We start from the raw sequence: 16756 nt of genomic DNA on the forward strand, positions 1-16756 counted from the left end.
TCAAGAGACCAGCATGAATTCACGTGGAAGACAAAAAGGTAAGAACGAACGTACACACTCGTCTGTCCAGCGTCCCTCAGCATTTAAGATATGACTTACACAATAAATAACCTTAAATAAACCCAAAATGCAATGGGAATGCTGAAAATCTAAAATCGGGCACATTTTATTAGAGAACAGATGTTTATTTTGTTTTTATTTATATTTACCTTTTTTCAACAATTGTGTCAATAGGACCATATATTGGCAAGCTGCCACTGATTCTGGCAGATCTTTGATAGATTCTGAAACTGGTTATAAGATTTATTTGTTTACATATATTAAACGTACAGGCCTGCGCAAATTCTCGGTTATCCGGGTCATCGCAACAGCAAACAGGCTTAAATCAGACACAACCGGAAGCTTTTTTCTGACTAAGTTGCAGATTTACGACGATAAAATTGCTGGTGATTGTTTCTGTCGAAATGATATGATGTGATAAGCACTGCCTTACTTTGTAAGTGGTCCACTCGTTAACTTTTCACAATTTTTCCACCGTAAAATCTGCCCAGATTGCTTATTAATCGGCTGCTAAGAGCAATGTGTCCTTCCGTCACATGCAATTTCAGTCCAACCCTTTGCAGCTTTTCAAACATGCAAAATATCACAGTTAAACGTCACTGGGAGGCTGGTGAAATGAGACAGCAACACACTGGCACTGGATAAGTTCAGGTCTCTGTCTGTGTGTGTGTGAGTGCAGTCAGATGGAATAAATGAATACATTAGATTAGCCACAGCCAGCACAGGGCCAATAAGGTATCATTACAGAATAAAGATATGATAGGTGCAGGCAGATTGACAGCAACCCCTGCAGCTCGATTCAGCCTCTGTCGACTTTCAAGTAACCCAGAATAAGCAGCCAGCTTACCTGAAGCTTCTCCACGCATAACTACTCACTCACACGTTCACATACACACACTTATGCATCCCAGCAGGGATCTCAAAAGTTGTTATATGCTCAGTGAGGGGGGTCTGATGTCAGCAGGTTGGCTCCATGAAAGCAGATTTATTGGGCTTTATTTAGTGTATATAGCTTCTGTATATATATCCATTTTATTTTATTTTATTTTATTTTTTGTCTGCACCATCAACACCAAGTCAAATTCCTTGTAAGTGCAAACCTACTTGGCAATAAACTTGATTCTGATTCATGGAGGTGTGTCCAAATGTACAGATTGTGTGCTGAGCTCTGAAATCAAAGCTTGATGTTGAGCATCATGTGAAAGCTACAAAGGGAAATAACAGCATAATAATCAATGATGTGTAATTTCTCGCACCAGAACTGCATCAGCTTCTACAATCTAAGTAATGTTAAACTTTACTTTGCTGTAGCAGATTATGCAAAAACTGTAGTCTTGTTCATCTTTAACAGACTTTTGTTCTCTGATGTTCTGCATTTGTACTTTTGCAAAATGTATATTTCTCTATCATACCGAATTAAAACCCATCTCTGTTAAACAATTTGTGTTTGTAAGCAGTTTTCTAACTGAGAATATTCATGTAGATGGGAGACTGTCATGCTTTGAGGTTTTTGATTTTTATGACAGGAAGTGGGGGACAGTGTCTGCAGGCTTCCTTGTGGTGGTTAAAAGACAATTAACGACAAAAGCAGCAGCAAAGGTTTTTCTAATGAGGACAACAGTAACCAGGACTCCATAACGTATCTTCCTGAACACGAAGAAAGCAAGCGATATTATCGTAGCATAGCTAGCAGCTACATGAAGTTAGAAAACAACAGTTTCATGTTGCATTTCCTTTGTTTTGAGCGTCAGGGTCATCGGGGGTCATCAAAGTTTATGGTGACGGGCATCCAGGAGCGTTAACGCGTTTCACTCACCACGGTCGGCGTGTTTTCAGATTTCAAGTGTCCAAAGCGGCGACGCCAGTGTTGGAAAATCTGAACTTTTGCTGCTGAATGCGGAGCGTCAGCCTATCAGAGAGACTCCGCTACGTGATGTAGTGGCAGATTTTCGGAAGGGGATGGACGGACCAAGAAAAGCCTTTAAGTCGACAGTGGAGGACAAACTCAACGTCGCTGTTTTTGTGTATCATTCATAATCAGTTGAGCTACCACCACAGCAACAGTAACTTGTCTGGAGGAGGATTAGCGAGGAAGTTGGGATCTCCGCTAAGTTATCATAACTTTTAACATGGTGTATATTTCCCTGCATTAGAGCAAAAGAACAAGGTAGATTATCAACGCGCATCAGACCAGTCTGTCCACGCATCGTTGACGCTCTGCGCACACATCCAAGTTGAGGCGCGTACGTCTTTTTAATGCTCAAAACGCATTTGGTCTGAGCGCAGAATAAAAACCTGAGAAATGCATCACTCCTAATTTGATTTTTTCTGCACGTAGTTTGCATGTTCTCCCTCTGCACACCTGCACTGCAAAAAAGGGGTGTCTGAAAACAAGATAAAAACACTAAATTTGAGGTAAAATGTACTCAAAACAAGTGAAATTATCTGTCCATGCAGCAAGATAATTTCACTTGACAAGATTTCTTGAATTAAGATAATTAAATCTAGAAATAAGCATGTCTAAAGAGGTATTTGGAAGGCTTAACATAAGCTGAAAATGCTGGTTTTAAGATCAGATTACTTATAATTGTACTTCATACAGCCTCAAAATAAGTGAATTATACCAAATATAAGCATAGAATGCTGGTTTTAAGTCTAGATTACTTAAAAATAAACTTTTTACAGCCTCAAAATAAGTGAATTATATTAAATATAAGCATAGAATGCTGGTTTTAAGTCTAGATTACTTAAAATTAAACTTTTTACAGCCTCAGAATAAGTTAAATATACTAAATATAAGCATAAAATGCTGTTTTTAAGACTAGATTACTTAAATGTAAACTTATTACAGCCTCAAAATGAGTGAAATATACAAAATATAAGCAATTACATATTTTGTTATCTTACTTTTAGCAAATTAAGCTTAAGATTAGTAAAATAAATATATCAAATTTAGAAAAAAATACTCGGTATTAGTGAAGAATGACTTAAGCGCTGTCTTAATGCAAGCTGGTTTATCTTGAAACAAGGCTTATTGCATCTTTAAACCTTAAAATCTAGCCTGTGCTTATTTTTAGAATAATGGTGCAGACCAGAATGGCTTATAAGACATTTATTTAACATCAGCAAGTATAGGTTGCTATACATTTGAATAATTTTCCATAAAAAAAAAAAACAATTAAAAGCAAAAGAGCAAAAAACAAAACAAAAACACTTCTTAGCCCTCTCAGTTATGGATTTTTCATTGACCATTTTAAATGCAGGCCTCAATGAGGTAATAACTCAGTATTCTGTAAGCTTGTGCAACACCAAACTATTGTTCTCTCCAGGAACTCCAACTTCGTTCCACAGAACAAAAGCATGGTTGTCATTAGCCCTCGGGTCTGTTTTTGTGTGCCTGAATATTTGTCCTGCGTGTCTATTTGTTGGCTTTACAGGCCACACCGCATTTTGCCCAGTAACTGCACATTTAGGAATGTGGTCGAGAATCATGATAAAAACCCTGCGATTCCTCCCAGTTCATCAGCCCTGGACTAGAAAAGGACCTCCTAATTTTTGTCTCGCCTTTAAAGTTTACATCAGAGGAAGCCTTGGCTTTGTAGGCACAAACTGCTACGGCAAAACTAATTCCTTCAAAAGCGCCGCGCGGCTAACAGGAAACCCCGAGACCGGATGGGTCAGCAGTTACAGCTCGAAATGATTTCTCACTGAGAGCTGACTGGGAACACTAAAACCATTTAGCAAAAAGCAGTAACTTCCCTCACAAAGCAAAGGCCAGGAGAACACAATCCAATCATCCCGCTGTAGAGTCAAATAGTCTACCTTATGTTCAGCTGGATCTGAATTCAGAGCAGCCAAAGGGAAGATATTCATTACAGCCGCAAACTCCCTTGTCAGCAGAACAACTACAATGAAAAAGCAGCAATGTCGAGCGGCTCTGATTTCATGCTCCAAGTTGCATTTCCCAGCCAGGAGAATCCATTTTATCCCAACCCCCCACCCTTGTTTTTCCTATTGTCCCTCTCATATAAAGCATAAACGTGACTGTGGGACGTGGGTAACTCGCAGGTGGATGGACATCTGCTGCATGAGATGCTAAGAGCAGGGATATTGAGTTACATTTTCAGACGAGGGCCCCCCCCCCCCCCCTCCCCATTTTCCACAGAGAGGATCTCCTTAATGTGTGTTCATTCACAGGGAAAAACACCCTGCCCTGAAGAATGGTGGTTTTAAACCGATGTCAGAGAGCTCTGCAGCTGTGACTCCAGTTCACGGTGGATAATAACCAGTTAATAAGCACGAGGAGCTGCGGACCTGCAGGATGAAGCCTTTGTACTCTCTGTTACTTTAATTTCCCCCAGTGTTTTTCTAAAGGTCAGTATCAGTTTGTGCTGTTTTTTTTTTTTTTTTTTTTTTTTCAGGCTCACTGTGGGGTCATTATTGTATATTTAGAGAACATACACTGCTGTTGCAAGATAAAGTCTATAACTTCAGGTCGAATCCTTACACACACTGCAAAAACAGATCTAAAAATAAGTAAAATGTTCTTAAAGTTAGTGTATTTGTCCTTGATTTGAGCAGGTAAATAAGATTATTTACCAATGGAATGAGTATTTTGACCCCTAATATAAGATAATTAGACATTCTGCACTTGAAATAAGATGATGGAGATGAGTTGTTCCTATTTTAAGGTCAAAAATCTTGTTCCATTGGCAAACCATCTTATTTACCTGCTAAAATCAAGGACAAATACACATATTTTAAGAACCTTTTACTTATTTTAAGTTCTGTTTTTGCAGTGCATGCGTTTTATAATCCAACCAAGTCCACTCTGAATATTAAGGTCCGCTCTAAAACACGCTGGCCATCCAAAAAAAAAAAAGTTAAAAAAACAACAACTATTTAATTTGCAGCTTTCCCAGCAGCTGAGATCTGAAGGGTTGGTTTAGAAAAGAAAGAACGTCCTCCAGTCAGACCGCCAACATCACTATCCTCTTTCTAATGAGCAAACGCACAGGCGTCAAAGCATCAAAGCGCTTACACACGTGTACAAATCGTACTGCAGACATGTGGGAGGCAGTGACCAGAAGGGAGAACGAGGTGACGATGAAAAAGCTTCAGGAAAGGAACGCCTCCTCTGATGAGCGCTATCGACATTGTCTGAAGATGAGTGACAGGAGACACGCTGTTTGTTATTAAAAATTTAAACTTTAGAAGATGGTACAAAATCAAACATATAATTACAAGAGGAAAAGGAAAGCGTCTCGTCCATAAAAAAGGAAAACAATATAATTTCACGACAACAATAACAGCGGGTGGTCAGACTGTGAGAGTTCAATCATAGAGAGATCAATAAAACCGAAACAAGAGGACGGAGACGACGAATCTCTGAGAAAATGAGAGGACAGAGTGCATGGGTGGCCGTGAATCCATATTGTTTCATTATCAAACTCCTTGTATACGCCGGGGAGAGCGTGGTCTCTCATTTTTTTGAAAATATTGGGCTTTTTGATCAACATAGTGTCATGTGAACAAATGTTTTAGTTGCTCTCTGTCGCAGTGCAGCTTTGCGTTGCTCAGACTGAACCGTCTCAGCTTCTGCGTTGACTGTGTCCGTCACATTTCACATGCAGAATTTGGTTTTAACCTGGTGCACCTCTGTTACCGTGTCTATTGTTCTGTCATTTTTTTGCCAACTTGGATGTAAGGATTTAGTCAAGCAGTGCAAAGCACACATGAACGAGCTTCATTCCTAGCAAGTTTTATCAAGACTGCATTTTTGACACGCGTACGGCCCATTTAAAGCCAAGCCTTCACGTTTAATCTCTATGCTGGGATATCCTGATTAGGAAACAAAAATGCAGCGCCTACAGCTCGGCTGTTTGGACAAAAACAGCAAATGGAAAAGACTGGTTAGATTGAAAGTCAATGAGTGAACAGCTGTGTCCTTCTTCCATGTATGATGCTCGCGCAATCTTAATACAGTTGTGCTCATTATTTTTACATACCCTGCCAGATGGTTGGACTTTTGGGCCAGTTTTCAGTGAGTACGACTAATAAGACAGTAACTTCACTCTGACGGTGGACAATTATTATTCAACAAATGTGTTTTTCTGCTACTGAATCATAATGACAGTTTACATTATCTAGCTCTCAATGTTGTTTGTTGCTACCTTTAATATCAATAAAAGCATGAAATGCTTTCTGGTGGTCAGAAATGAAGCTATTTATTTTTTCAAATGGCAAAGCTCCTTATTCCTCTGGTCAAAGACTCTCCAATCCCTGTACATTTTTGGGCTGTCCTGCACGAACTTCACATGTGAGACCTCCCACGAGGTGCTCTGTGACGCTGAGATGCTCACCCCACAGCCTTCACATTGTTTTTGCTGTTACCAGTGACCTGGCCGAGCATTCTGGATCACTGACACGATGAAACGTACGTTCCAGACGCAGCTTTCGGCCTGACGGGAGCTCAGTTTCCTCCAGGGTAACTTCCTGCTTTCATCTTGGCACGGATCACTTTTCAGCCAAAGTCTTGTTGACTGCTTCCCAAATGTACCATTTTATATTTGTCGCCATGAATTTAAATTTTGATTTCACCAAGCAAAATAACTTCAGCCAACAAGTTTTTAGCCTTGTCTTCGAGCTGCTTCATGTACTTTGGGCTGATTTGGGACACTGGCGTAGTGAGGTCTATCTTCGTCCATATTTGATGTGTCTTCTTGCTGTGCATCTTTAAAAAGGGACATCACTTTTCACAGAGTCCTGCATGTCAGCCAAAGTTGTTCCTGGGGTTTTTCTTTGCAATTTTTCCTGATAGCTGTGGCCTGATTAGAGAAGAAAATCTTCGTTTCTGGTTCTCATTTAGAGTTTGAACACAGCTGATTAGCAGTGGACATATTTTCACTTCCATTCTCCTTCGTTTTAGAGCGCAAATACATTTTCCAGCAGATCAGTTCTTGATGAGCTAACGAGATCAGGGCAACACTAGCTGGGGGTCCATCAGGAGCCCAGAAACTCTCTGACCTTTTATACACACTCGCACTTATTAAACAGGTAAGGATGATTACATTTAGGGGCCATTTCAAGCCAATACGTCTAGGCTATGAAAGCTTTTGATCAGAGTTATTTCTGCTGTCATCAAACTAAATAATTGGTAATAAATGACTTTACCCAGTCTCTATCCATGAATGAAGTAAATGTTGGTTTTTTTGCATTATTATTCATATTCTCTGAAATACACAGACACCAAAAGAGTTAAGTGCCCCTGGCAGATTTTGGTTTAAACTAGTGTTACGCCGATGCCATTTTTTGGCCTTGATACCGATACCCGATACCTGGCTGTGCAGTATCGGCCGATACCGATTCCATATCGATACCATCTGTTTGAAATTGATGTGTGTGTGTATATGAAGAACTGCATACTACTTGGATGTAAAATAATTGCCATCATGCCTTTGTTAAGCTGCTACCTTTGTAAAGCAGGAAAAAGACTAATACAAAGTGAATCCAGTAGAACTAGTGAGTGTTGGGAGAGAGAAGGCTGCGTTCAAGTGACATGCAAACATCAAAATGGTATCGGTGCCCTAATTGTTGGTACTCGCCGATACCGATACCACCATTTTAGGGCGGTATCGGCACCCCAGCCGATACTGGTATTGGTATCGGTGCAACACTAAACCAGTGTTACATTGACTGATTCTCAGCAAGTGTTCAGTTGCTGTAATGCCACCAAAACATTTTCCAGGGATTACTAAGAAGGGTCTATCAAATGTTTCAACCTGGATTTTTTTTTTTTTTGTAAAACTGTAAATATAACCAGATCTTTTACAATTAAAGATGAATAGAAGAGCCATGGATTCATCATTTGAGATAAAATGAGAAGTAATAATGAGTAAATAAGCCCTTTGGGGACTCAGTGGGGTTGATGTTTCGTCTTGTGTTTTTCACAGGAGTCCACACTTTGTCTTCTTTTTTGTTTTATAAATCCAAACACTGTTTCCTGGCAGGAGGCTCGCCGACCTGTCGCTACATAAACACAGGACTTTCTGGGGATCTCCAAAAGACAACGGTTGGGTGCAACAAACAAAAAAAATTGTCACCCTGGCTGTAATCTTTAATTCGTTGGACTGGCAGCGTTTCAATGCTTTAACTCTGTAGGGAACAATAACAATTCACAGCTTGGTAAGCGTGTCTTCCTTTTTCAACCTAGGAGAGAAGAACATCCTCCAGTTTTGCATTAGACACTAAAACTTTACATTTAAACCATCTTTCTAAGAGAAAATATTTGTAGCATCAATAATTCCCAAAGGAATTAAAAAGCACAAACGTTCAAGTAAATGTAGACAGATTTAAACATTTAAAGCCCTTTTTCTTTAGTAGAGATGCACATTTAGAATTAGAAAATTAAAACGTTTTGTTTTGTTCATTGCAAAAGGCATCATTTTACATTAAATGAAAACTTGATCCAGGAGATAATACCGTCTCATGACGGCCGACCCGACCCCCGAGTCATTTTTCCATCCACTGTCACCCCGGAGCTGCGACCCATCAGCTCAGCCGTTCTCAGTCGGTCACACTGAGCTGCTGAAACCAAAGAGTAATTGACTGGAAATCAAGCCAACAGACGCAGGAAGTTCCCTGAAGATCGGCTGCCAGTCAGGCTTTTAAACGCATTACCATTGATTGTCCAGCCTGCTGCTGTCATCACGCGCTGCACAGGCCAAGAGTCAGAGAGCCGCCCTGAGTGCAGCTTACACTGCCTGGCTTTTAACGCTGCACCGCCACAGTGCTAACGCTAGCTTCTATTTATATTAGCTGTGCCGTTTTTCTTCTGTAACGCTCCTACAGAAAATATTTTTTATATTAGTAGATTGTGAAATATATAATAATCTTTGTGCTGCTTTTTTAAAGTTGCGGCTAAATCAAATTGCTATGTTGGTTAAGTTGTAACCATGGAGGCCCGTTGTTTCTTGAGGCTATGCTAATTAAAATAAAGAAGATTTCAATTCAATTCAATTCAATTCCATTTTATGTAGCAGCACTTTGTGAAACATGTCATCTCAAGGCACTTTCGAAAGTCAAATTCAATCCGATTATACAGATTGGGTGAGATTTTACAGATTGGTCAAAAAGTTTCCTATCTAAGGAAACCCAGTTGATTGCATCAAAGTCTTGACAAGCAGCATTCACTCCTCCTGAAAGAGCGTAGAGCCACAGGGAAAGTCGCCTGCATTGTCCATGGCTTTGCAGCAATCCCTCATACTGAGCATGCATGAAGCGACAGTGGAAAGAAAAACTCCCCTTTAACGGGAAGGAAAACCTCCAGCAGAACCAGAACCAGGCTCAGTATGAACGGTCATCTGCCTCGACCGACTGGAGGTTAGAGAAGACAGAGCAGAGACACAACAAGAGAGACAAAAGAAGCACACATTGATCCAGTAATCTGTTCTACATTATATCGAGCACTTTGACTGGTCTTGTTACTGAAAAGGGCTTCATACATAAACTTGCCTTGCCTAGCAGTACTGAAGAATCCATTTTCTTCTTAAAGACGGCCGGCATCTGTGAGGAAGCTGGAGATGGTGCAAAAAAATCTCAACGCTGTCGCAAATATACAGAAAAGAAACACAAAATTCAGCACCTTCAGATGTGACCCAGCGTGTCGTTCTGAATAATTTTCATATTTGTAGAAACTCCCTAAAAAAAAAAACATTTTGCATCTATTTAAAAAAATTACAGTTCTGATAATAACACCCATTTGAATGAGTTGTGCGATTTATCCACCGCTTGCATCTTACATTCATTCCTACTGTCAGTCAGCAGGGCAGCATTTTACTGAACAAACAGAGACAACGCCTGCATAAACAGAGCTCCACGCACACAGTGAGGACACCACAGGGTGTCTTTACACCGTCCTCAAATGATGGGCTCTGAACTAAACTTAGAGGAGCACCTTTGGCCAAACACACAGGACGTATAAATAGAAAAACCGTGTTTGTGTGTAAATAAAGACAGAGACGGTGCAGCCTGGCTTCCTGTAGAAATCCAGGTGGAGTTGGGCTTGAAAAACAGCTTCTCGCTCCCTGCTCTGCAGATATAAAGCAAAGCCACAGAGGAAAATAATATGCAGCTAATGAGGGAACAATACTAAGCAGAACCGAGGCGCATAATTGTCACAATAAAACAACGCCTATCACTTTCATGCTGTATAATTATGAATCCATATCTGGCTGCAAAGCGTCTGTTGTATGCAAGCCGTAAAATAATGGACATCAATACGAACATTAAGCTTCAGAGCACGTCATAAAAATAAATAAATTACAGACAGGAAATGGCACAGGATAAATCCTCCGAGGGTCAGCTGTAACCTTGCACTCCAGACTGTCAATACTCCCCCAACAATGGAGATCATGTTCACTCCCTCTCCAGAAAATCCATTAGACACAGACCTTATCCCAGTCAATCATTTCCACACCGAGCACCAATCTGTTAATTGATCTGGCAGAGGCAGGGAAAGGTGGAGTGTCTCTGTGTGCGCATGGATGTGTGTGTGTGTGTGTTCAGGAGGTACGGCGTGCACAGTGGCATGACAATGGTGAAGAAATATTTAATCGCTCGTAATGGCTCCACAGACCAAGAGTGAATGAGAGCTCTCTCCTCAGAGATGCTGTCTAAATCCACTTAGGCTGTGAGATTTGACTCATTGACTTATTTGTCCACTTTGTACGGCTCTAAGATGTGTGATGTGTTTTTTTTTTGTCACATTAAAACTGCAGAGTTCGCTAAATTGCGTTGAAATCTCGACCAACACAAAGGGTAAGGCAACAGAAAATGACACAAGCGTGGCTAGCGTTAGTCGTCGGCTCCCTCTAGTCCGTGCTTTGTAAAAAACGACATTTGCTAGAATTACAGCTGCGATGGTTTTGAAGTCTGTCTCTGAAAGATTTTCCCCTCTTCTTTGCAAAAATAATTTAAGCTCAGTCAGATTTCTTGGAGAGCATCTGTGAACATCACTTTTGAAGTCTTGACAGAGATTCTCCATTGGATTGAGTTCTGGACTTTGACTAGGCCATTCGAGCACTCAAACGTGTTTTGATCTAAACTATTCCATCGTGGCTCCAGCCATAGTCCTGCTGGGACCTTCCCCTCAGACTTTTGCAGGTTTTCTTCCTCCATTAAGCTCCATCCATCTTCCCATCAACTCTTGTGATCTTTCAAACCCCAGCTAAAAAACAAAGCATCCCCATAGGCATGGTCTCATCTAAGGAGAACATATATTTTTCACGCTTGCTGCGTCTCCTACATGGCTTGTACAAAACCTTGAACAGAACTTCTTAAGGCTTCCTTTCCACAACGGGTTTCTTCTTCCCACTCTCCCATACAGCTTAGGGGGGAACCAATAGTTGTCCACTCAACAGATTCTCCCACCTGAGCGGTGGCTCTCAGCAGTTCCTCCAGAGTTACCATGGGCATCTTTAGTTGCCACTGAAATTAAATTGCACACAGGAGGACTCCATCTACGAATTGGGTTACTTCTGAAAGCCGCTGGTTGAACTAGACTGTATGCATGTCGTATATTGCAGTTTGTGGTTGTAATAATGGGAAACATTAAATACAGAGTTCTTTTTAAAACTGTAAATAATCATATTTACCAGGCCCTGCAATGCAAACGAGCCATTAACACAAAGCACAGCTTAGACCAGGGCTCTGGAAACTTTTGCCCTCAAACCACCGAAATAAAACTCTTTTAGAGCCACAAATCCTTCGTGACCATTTGAAAAAAAGGCAACTTATATTTTTAGATAAGGATCTACTGTAAAGAATGTGTTCTTATTTTTTGTTAAGAACCACCATTTTATTTAATTTTTTAGGGTTTAAAATAAAGAACCTTTTGCAAAAAGAGAATAGATTTTCTTCTATGGGCAAAATGATGTTTAAAAAGGTTTGCTACTTAATGGCAAGACAAAAAAAATGTTACTGATTGTTTTAGTGTCATTCAGTTGTGGAGATTCAGTACATGTTTTCAGTTGTGGAGATTCAGTACAATTAAAACATGAAAAAAAACTGCTGAAACCTGCATTTGTTATTATATATAGTTAAAAAATCTTAGTTGGTTCCCTGTCATTTTAGCCAAAGTTATTTAAAACCATTAGAAAAAGCCCAAAGAGCGACTTATGGCTCCAGAGCCACAGGTTGCAGACACCTGGCTAAACAGAATAGCTATTATCAGATGTTTCTTTTTATTAACACAAAAAAAGCTAAACATTTTGTGTGAACTTTACATAAAACATTGTCCCTATTAAATGCACAAAGGCAAACTGCTCCTAATCAAAGGAATGACCGTTGAAGATTTACTAGGTTCCTTTTAGTCTTTCATTAAAGATGTCTCACGCCAAACTCGGGGACTAAGTCTCAGTTTTAGGGAAGACCCTGCACAACATAGCCTGGCGTCAGGTGGCTTGCAACAAATAAAATAAAGAAGGAGCTGCTAAAGTCCCAAAAGAAACTTTGATCAAGATAACTTTAAAGAGTACAAGAAAGTGTGGCTGTGTGCCGCACTGTACACAGTGAGGATGGTCACACTTCACAAATCCCAAAGAAAACACTTTGATTCAAATCCAGCAGGTACAAGCAGCCGTCCTACGTTTCCAAGGGGACCTGGAGAAGCTTAGGAAACCTCAGGAGGATGACAGCAGGGATTTCTTTTCTTTTTTTTCCACCAGGAGGTAAATGAAAGCAGAAGTGTTTTGGGTTTTTTTTTTTGTATTCCTCTGCTTCTCACCCACTGAAGGGATTACGGGACTGATCAAGGCTGCAGTGTAAGTGATAAGAGTCAAAAACAAGAAGAAAAAGTGAGTCACACTCTCTAATCTCTTCCCCACCGTCCTCACCCGCAGACTTTAAGCCTGATTCTTTGCTTTTACACACACGCCCCCCTCAAAGAAATAAGGAGCTTAAATGATGCAGCACTTTCTTCCCGTTTCTAAGTGCCTGTGCTCCTGGTCTGCAGGCTGCTTTTTTTTTTTTTTTTTTGTGGTTTTCTTTGTTTATAAGATATTTATGTGGCAGGATCTAAGCCAGGTTCCAGGCCAGGAGCTGATATCAAATATGAATAAAAAGGATGCAATGATTTATGCACCACATTTCACATCGATTCCTTAGCTTAGACTGAGAAAACGTTTTAAATCCTGACAGTTATATTTGATGCCGACAGGTTTATATCAGAACCTGCACAATAACCCATTACTGGAACCTCTCATTAACAAGAACATTCAAAAAGCATCCTCAGGATGATTTTGGATGCACAAAGTTCAGCATACACTGAAAAACGGCATGAAAAAAATCTTCTAATAACATATTAGTGAGTGGCAAAATGATTTTTGAAGTGCAAACATCTCTCGACTCAAAACGTTTAAGAAAAAAATGGCTGAATTATTAAGTTTCAGACAAAATAATTTTTTTGTGATGCCAGTACTTTAATGCACAAATAAAAGCAAAATACTCTTCCTTTAATAAGAATCCAGTATCAGCTCACTGTTTAAGATGCAACATTAGGGAAGGTAGACAGTATTTATGCTAAAGAAAATGTTGGAGCCATAAATTCTGCTTTTGCTCTGTGTGGCTGAGGCTCTTTGAAAGTTTCTCACCCCCACCACATGTCCATGCAGTCTTAACCACACGCTGCCTACTGGGTGAATGAGACCAACAGGACTAGGAAAATGCTTCAGAGACAATGAATTTTTTCAAATACCAACCTTGATAAGACCTATTAAGATTTTATATAATAAATTAACAAAATGCAGTGCAAAATCTCAAAGCGGAAGAAAAAGAAATCATTGTTTTCACATTTTTCTCCACAAAGAAATACTGAAAATTGTGGCATTCACTTCTATTCAGCCAACTGTCCTCTGGTGTACTTAAATAAAACGCGGTGCAGTAACCTAAGTTTTACGGATCATCCAAAACCCGTCATTTGGAAATGGAAATTGTCCTGCACAGCAAGATGTTGCCCTCCACCTACGCTGGTGGCAGGCCAGGCAAGAACGTTGCTTAGAGAAGCAGTGAAGAGGCCCTGATGACCCTAAAAGAGCTGCAGATACACATCCATGGTCTGAGGTCAAAGTATAACTATTTGGCTTGGATACAGAACACTACACGGGAGGTTGAAAGTCAAAACGTGAACCACGGTGGTGGCAGCATCATGCCTCGGTGATGCTTCTTTTCAGCTAGGACTAGGAAGCTTGTCAGAACTGATGGCAAGATGGAAGGAGTCAAACAGGGTTGCAAAAGACTTGAGCTAACGGCCATCTAATATTAGAAAATTGAGACAAAACTATAAACCAGAGCTACTATGAAATGGTGTGTATCAAAGCACATTTTGTTAGAATTGCCTGATCAAAGTCTCCAGAATCAGATCCAATGGACTGCCTGCAGCGAAATTGATGCGTAGATGTTTTCCATCTTGAAGGACTGAACTTGAGACGGTTTACAAAACTGTCCTTAGAAAGAAACAGAGCCTGAATTTCATGCTCAGTAAAGTTACAGGTTTTATATTATATTTTAAATTGGTCCAATGACACACTGTGCACCTGAGACACACAAGTGCAGCCTTTAACTTCTCCATATCCCCGAGATGTTATCAAGTCTTTTTCCTTTCTATTTCAAATCAGTAAGACTAATCAGAACACCATCAGGTTAACTTAAAGGATTCAGGATTTATCAGGTTCAGTATGTGGCTTTCTGGGTGAGAGTATTTCCCTGAGGCAGACTTAAAACTTGATCCGTTTCCTCTCCCAGACATTGATGGCCGTTTATGTTGAGATGCTGCCACCTAGCGGCCAGTTTCATTAAGAGTTTTCTTTCAGCAATCCAAGGCATTCAAATTCGTTTTTTTCTGTCTACAATCGATCCAGTAATTCACCAAAGTCAACAAAAAGTCGCCAAACCTCAAACCCACTTAATCCCGCTTGTCTTGAATGAATCAAATGGTCTTGGAATAAAAGTTTAATTCACAAAAATACATTGACCAGCATAATGAAAATGTACTAAAATGTATTTTTAATAATCCATAAAAGCTGGAACATTGTCAACAGAAAAACACCAGAAGCATTAGAGTTGGTTTAGTATAATATATTTCAGCTTCAAGAGACATAGAAATCAATTCTTATTTTTCCCCATATTTCTTCTATAAAAGACCCATTTTTCTGGAGCATTATTATGCAAAAAATGGCATTAGAATATATTATGGGAGCTATGAATCCCAGTGACTGAGTATAAAATTAAGTCACGTCAGAGAGAGAGAGATTTGCAGAAGAGAAGTCCATGAACAACAGGGCGAACAAAGAAAAAAAATATATAATATTAAAAATAATACATATTGTGGACCTTGATCTATAATCACCAACATGACAGGCATGGAGAATAGGTGTATGGCTATAAAAGAATTCTCACTTTTCCACTTGATTTCACTTGAACATCTACACGTAGTAACTGATGCATTTTTTTCATGCTTGTTTCTGAAGAATATTTATAATCATACAACTAAAGAGGTCAACTTCCATGTCCTTCTAATACAATATTGATATTGAAAATAAGATGAAAAATACTGAATCCAAGTACTAACTCTGGCTTTCTTCTTCTCAACAACGGCCATTTTCAGAAATGAAAAATAAGGTGTGGGGGGGGGGGGGGGTGTCATGGACACTTTGCTTTTTTTGTGTTAATTTTTCAGAGGTTCTGCTGCGTTTTTACATCTTCATCAGTTTGCGGCGCTGTTTGTTGATGCAGAAGTGGAGGCTGTCCATTCAGGGTGCACACTGATGCTGAGACACGGAGAGACGTCCTCACGGTCGAGAGACAAGAGTCTTCCTTCTTCTCTCCCCCTCTCTAACTGTCTTTCTCTCTCTTTACTCTCTTGTAGGTCATCCTCGGCTTTGATAGGAGCAGTTCAGTCAGCTGATTCACCGTTTATGGCTGATGGAGGGAGGGGGGACTGGGGGGGTGTGGGCTGTTGGAATGCTGGCACTTTCCAATCAGGGCAACAGTTCTTCATTACAGCATTTCTGCAAGACAGCATGGATCATGAGTGACAACATTTCAACCTGTTGGTGCCCCCTGGTGGCTGTTATCTGACATTACATCTATATAATCCATCCTGTCTGGTAGGCTGCACAGGACATTATGTACGTTTATATGCAGCTAGGAAAACAAAATTACCTCTTCAGCTCTTCCCACCCTTAATTCTGAAGACAAAATTTTAAAGTCATTTCAATATACATAGAATATTTTCTAAACCCAAACTCGTCGCTGTGAAAAAAAACTTTTTTTTAACTGCACAGAAAATTAAACACTAAACTTGAAAGGGAGCACTTTATAATGTAACAGAAAGCATAGAGAGAGTTTTATTCCGTTTCAGAGCAGCTGCTGTGGGTTAAAACCATGAGTTACCTGCTGATAATCATAGAAACACCAAGAATAAAGAACATAAGCGGCTAAATCTAACTCCTATGTAGAAACTAGTTGGGCTGATGAACTAAACATTTAAATATGGAAATGTTTCTGTTCTCAAGTTCGTTTTTTGCTCTGCACAGCTGCTTTTGGGCTTAAAATAAAAAATGTTACAACATGTGAGTTTTAACAGCTTTAGATTTTAATTAACACCAAAAGTCAAGAGGCAAATGGTGGAGTAGCTCGT

The 16756-nt window shown here is 39.9% G+C and overlaps 1 protein-coding gene across 2 annotated transcripts in view; it reads right to left on the reverse strand.

The window, feature by feature from the left end:
• Nucleotides 1–15097: 15097 nt before the first annotated feature.
• The window catches only part of LOC105935996 (ras-related protein Rap-1A), a 28497-nt gene continuing 26838 nt past the window's right edge, over nucleotides 15098–16756 (reverse strand). For both annotated transcript variants that reach the window (XM_036151477.1, XM_036151478.1), the window contains exon 8: nucleotides 15098–16124. The gene's annotated coding sequence lies outside the window, so the exon portion shown is untranslated. The remainder of the gene's footprint in view (nucleotides 16125–16756) is intronic.

This window comes from Fundulus heteroclitus, chromosome 20 (genome assembly GCF_011125445.2).
Source record: "Fundulus heteroclitus isolate FHET01 chromosome 20, MU-UCD_Fhet_4.1, whole genome shotgun sequence".
In the NCBI taxonomy this organism is placed as follows: Eukaryota; Metazoa; Chordata; class Actinopteri; order Cyprinodontiformes; family Fundulidae; genus Fundulus; species Fundulus heteroclitus.